We start from the raw sequence: 5,326 nt of genomic DNA, 5'->3' as shown, positions 1-5,326 counted from the left end.
TTTGCAGCCACGTTTCCATGCACTCTACAGCTGCACTGCACCCACTGTGACGCACTCCTGCAGATGCTCAATGCCACAGCTTAACCTTGTTTAAACTTTCTTGCCAGGATGGATGTATTAAAATATGTTAATATATCCAGGATGACTATATTAAAACAGACTCATATTCACTTTGTGTAGGCGGGTGCCTGTGTACCATGCATGTGTGTGGAGGTCAGTTTTCTCTTCTCATCATGGAGGTCTTGAGGATCAAACTCAGGTTGTCAAGCTTGGTTGCAGGTGTCTTTACCCACTAAGCCATGTTGCTGGCCCCAGAATAAACATTAAACATACTCAACCCCTGATGTATTCCTCAGTCCCTCTGCCTGCCCATGCCACCCCAAGCGGAAAAACTTGGGGACACTTTCACTTCCCTGTTCTCATTCCCTTGCCACTCAACATCTTTACGTATCGCTTGTGCCATCCGCTCCCAGGATCCCGTAGCACCCTCTGAATTTTGAGTATCTCCTGTATCATCTCAGGCGTGCTGTTCTCCATTGCGGTGACCATGCACCTGCCGTATCACCGCACCGTGGCTAGGTCTTGCCTTCCCCACCGTGAGCTCTTTTTGGTATTCTGCTTGGGTCTGATCTTAAACTTGTAAATGGTTTCTGCTCTGTTCCCATCTGGATCTGTTGCTCTCCAACTCGCACCCCCCTCCAAGGATGAAACGGAGGAAAGGAGCCGCAGCCTCTCCAGGACCAGGCGCTTCGCTGGGAGCTCTGAAGACCTGCCTCAGCCGGGGCTCACTGCCCACCCAGCCCAAGGCTGTGTGTGCACTTTCTCTGTACGCTTACACCCTTGCCTGGGGCTTTTAAGATCCCCAGACTATTGCTGTTCTGAGCTGGCATTTCTTTTGTGTGCGCTCCTGAGGTTACAGGGTGAGTATGAACACTCTACTTTTTATGTGAGTACTAGGGATCTGAACTCACGCTTGTACAGCAAGCACTCTACCTACGGATCCACCTTCCCAATCCCTACTCTGGGTTTCTTAAGCGGCTGTCTCTCCCGACTCGGCCATCTCTCCCTTTAGAAGCTGATCTGCTCCCAAGGTTGGTCTGAGGGCAGACCCAGCCTTGAGTCTCTTGGTTGAAGTTCGCCCTTGACTTTGGTCTGGCTCTCCACTCCATTTCCTCTTTATAAGTGCAGCTTTTCAGAGTAGGCTCCATCTCTTCACTTCCTCTACAGAATTTTTAATTCTGGAATGTGGGTTTGCGTTCCCTGAAGCCTTTCTGTGTCCTGTGTGTGCCCTCCATCAGAGAGGCCTCTGTTCTCATACTAAGCAGAGGGCCCTGGTCTCCCGGACTCTTGCTTTTCTTTGCCTGAGCAGCGATAAGAATCCCATGGTTAGTTCAATCTGAGCTGGAAGAAGACAAAGGCTGGTGGCATCTGTCTGGCCAGACTGGGGGCCTTGTAGCAGTTCTTTCTTTTTGGGATCGCCAGCTCACATAGAGACTTCGTATTCATTATGAAAGCTTGGCTTTTAGCTTAGGCTTGCCTCAAGTAGCTCTTATAACTTAAATGAACCCATTTATATTAATCTATATTCTGCTATGTGGTGTTACCTCTCTTCCATCTTGTACCTCCTGTTTCTTCTCCTTGTCTCCTGGGGTCTCCCTCTTGTGCTTAGATTCATCCTCCTCTTCCTCTCTCTCCCCAGAAATCATGCCTATACCTCCTGCTTGCTATTGGCCATTTAGCTCTTTATTAAACCAATCACAGCAATATATCTTTACACAGTATACAAATATCCCACAACCACATATATTGCTGTGATTGGTTTAATAAAGAGCTGAATGGCCAATAGCTAGGCAGGAAGTATAGGTGCTACTTCTGGGCAGAGAGAGGAAATAGGAAATAATCAAAGCACAGAGGAGATGCCAACAAGACATGGAGGGAGTCAGACATACAGAATGAAAGAAAGGTAAAAAGCCACATGGTAAAATGTAGATTAATAAAATTAATAAAAGCATGTTAATTTAACTTATGAGCTAATGGGACAAGCCTAAGCTAAGGTCAAGCTTTCATAATTAATAACAAGTCTCCACGTCATTATTTGTGAGCTGGCAGCCCAAAGAAAAATCTGACTCCACCCCCAGTACCCATGCCAAATGTGGACACATTGGTGCAAAAAGTGCTCTGGTGACAGCATTGGAAATTCTTTCTCTCAGAGAGTGAAACTTGAATGAGTCCTCTGTGTGGGAGGAAGGGACTGAATGGGACCTTGTGGCTAGGCAGTGCTCAGTACTCACTTAACTAGGTTCATTTTCTTCCCTATGGCATAGCTAAATGACATTTCCCAGCTTCCCCTGCCGCTGTGAGGGTCATGTGGCCACAGAACCTGATCTGACAGATCAGATGTGAGCAGAGACTCAGGTGCTGCTCCCACAGCTTTTCTGGTTGTACGGATTCTGGCTTCATTTGGGGGTGGCAGAGCTCCAGGATGGAAAGAGCTGGGCCTGCTGAACTGAGATGGAATATCTCAGTACACCAAGCAGAACACCTATGCTGGATTTGCGTGGCAAGGGATGACCTTGGGTTAAGCTATAGAGATCTGGGGTGTGTTTGTTACAGCAGCTGGCTCATGCTGACTAGCACAGACAGACATGCTTCCTTGAGTGCCCTCCCCCACTCCACCTTTCCCCTTCCTCTCCCTTCCCTTCCCTACCGGCACTCCCACTTCCCAACCCCCAGCTCATTGGCTGGATTGCAGTCTGTGCCAAGTCATGCGCAAGTGGGGTTGATCTCTAAACTGTGTCGGGGTTCTGCTAGCAAGGAAGCAAGGAAGGAGGTGGGAACTGATATGGGGAGGCATCCACCACCAGATGCTACGTTAGTGAGGCCACACAGTTTTTTATACGTTTATGGCTACCTCCACAGACTTTGACCTGCTGACCCATCTTGCTGGCCCTGATCTTAGATTCTTAGGTGGCCAAATGTAGCACCATTTCATTGTTCTGTCTTTTTAGATGTGTTTAGAAAGATCTTCCATGTACAAGACTATAAAAATAATCACAAGATGGCTCATTCCGTAAAGATGCCAGCCTCCATGCCCAATGAGTCTCATCCCTGGGACCCACATAGTAGGAGAGCGCTGACTCCTAAAAGTTTTCTGTTTTCCACATGTACTGTGGAGGGCATTGGGATCCCTGTAGCTGGAGTTACAGGCAGTTGTGAGCTGCCTGACATGCATGTTGGGAACTGAACTCAAGTTCTCTGAAAGAGCAATATGTGCTCCTAACTGCAGACCTCTCTCTCTGGCGTCAGGTTGGTCTGGTATTCAATATGGAGTCCAGGCTGACCTTGATGTCCTGGATATCCTGTTTCAGACTTCTGTGAGTGGTAGGGTTGCAGGTGTATGCCACCATGCTTGCCTTCTACTTACCTTAAAAAAGTTAAACTTATTGTTTGGCTTAAATATTTTTACTTTTTTTTTTTTTTAAACAGGGTCTCACTGCTTATCCCTGGCCTGGGAACTTCATGTGTAGACCAAGTTGGTCTTGAATTTACAGAGATGTGCCTGTCTCAGCTTCCTCGGAGTGCTGGAATTAAGGGGTGCTCATCACATTCATCTCCTTGAATAATTTCAACATCCGCAGCTGTCCTTCAGTATCTGCCGGGGATTGCCCTCCCCACAACAGAGACCAGAATCTGCAGATGCTTATTTGCATTAAATGGCACGATATTTGCATATAACCTAGGTGCATCCTCTCATATAGTTTAAATTGTCTCTAGATTTCTGCTCCGACCCAATACAATGCAATTGCTATGTAAATAGGGAATAACGGCACAAAGAAGTCTGTTCATATTTAGTGCAGATGCCGTATTTTTTTAAAAGGAGTTTGGATTAAGCGTTTGCTGAACCATGGGTTGGAGCACACAGATACAAAGGGTTGACTGATTCACTGCTGGTGTGCTGGCGCACACCTGTAATTCCAGCGTGGGAAAGGTGGCAGGAGAAGGGTGGAGAGCTTGGGGCCAGCCTTGGCTACCTGAGATCTAGGCTGAAAACAAACAAAACGCCCAAACAAGAAATTTGAACTTGACTTCCATGATTAAGATAAAAGTAATAAATCTGTTCTGTTCACGTTTTTTGGCTCCTCTCTGACTTAACGGACCCCTCCCCCCCCCAGTCTCTGCAGCCCAGTCTAGCCATGAACCAATTCACTTCCTAGCTAAGGATGACCTTGAACTTCCTTTTGTTATTGTTTTCAAAACAAGGTTTCTTTGTGTGTAGCCCTGGCTGTCCTAGAACTCACTATATAGACCAGGCTGGCCTCGAACTCACAGGAATCCACCTGCCTCTGCCTCCCGAATGCTAGGATTAAAGGTGTGTGCCACCACCACCCAGCTGACCTTGAACTTCTGATCTCCTTGCCTTCATCTCTCACGGGCTGGGTCAGTGTCATTATGCCCAACTCACCTTCAGTATTGTGTTGAAGAAACAGAGGCTGGTTCTCCTTTCCCCAAGTCTGGGTGTCACTGGCTGTGACCTTGGTGTAACTGACCTCAATTCTCTGTTTCTCATATTTCTTGTAATTTTTTTTTTTTTTTCGAGACAGGGTTTCTCTGTGTAGTTTTGCGCCTTTCCTGGAACTCACTTGGTAGCCCAGGCTGGCCTCGAACTCACAGAGATCCGCCTGGCTCTGCCTCCGGAGTGCTGGGATTAAAGGCGTGTGCCACCACCACCCAGCATATTTCTTGTAATTTTGTAGTTGTGATTTGTAAGGATCACCAACTTTTCCTCCTCTTTGATATTTTTATATTTATCTTATTTGTCTGTGTATGTGTGTGTTTGTGTAGTGCACACCACAGCACATGCACGGCGTTCAGAGGGCCACCTGCAGGGTCATTCTCTCTTGCCATGTGGATCCCTGCAATCAAACTCAGGTCATCGGGCTTCGAAGCAGGTGCTGAGTCGTCTTGCTGGCCCAGTGACCAACTTTTTCTCTGAAGGGCTAGACAAAAACTATTTTAGGGTTTGTCAGTTATGACTGTCTCTGTAGCAATTCCTCAGCTGAGCTATGGAAGTGAGAAAGCCACTGAAGATGGGGCACTTGGGGATCAGTGGAGCCCTCATGGCGCTGTTTGCAGATCCCGAATGCAGGCTTGACCGGGCTTGCTTCTCATAGGGGATAACATGGTCTTCTGTTCCAAGGCACTCAATGCCCCATGTTCCCAGCTGCGTCTTAACTTGAAAAATACAAAAAAAGAGAGCAAACCCCAAAGCCCTGCTAGTTCAGAACCGCCATGCTTTTGGGGAAGTATCGAAATGGAGAAGCGAAAG

At 47.3% G+C, this 5,326-nt stretch overlaps 1 long non-coding RNA gene across 1 annotated transcript; it reads left to right on the top strand.

Annotated features, from left to right (window-relative positions):
* The first annotated feature begins 439 nt into the window (after positions 1–439).
* LOC118593174 lies at positions 440–4,126 on the top strand. Its single transcript, XR_004946201.1, has 2 exons — positions 440–920; positions 3,487–4,126. It is a non-coding gene; the product is annotated as an uncharacterized LOC118593174 (long non-coding RNA).
* The last annotated feature ends 1,200 nt before the right edge of the window (positions 4,127–5,326 follow it).

The sequence above is a fragment of the Onychomys torridus genome, chromosome 1, assembly GCF_903995425.1.
Source record: "Onychomys torridus chromosome 1, mOncTor1.1, whole genome shotgun sequence".
In the NCBI taxonomy this organism is placed as follows: Eukaryota; Metazoa; Chordata; class Mammalia; order Rodentia; family Cricetidae; genus Onychomys; species Onychomys torridus.
Note: the sequence above shows the minus strand (reverse complement) of the source record. Positions and strands in the feature narration are given on the sequence as shown.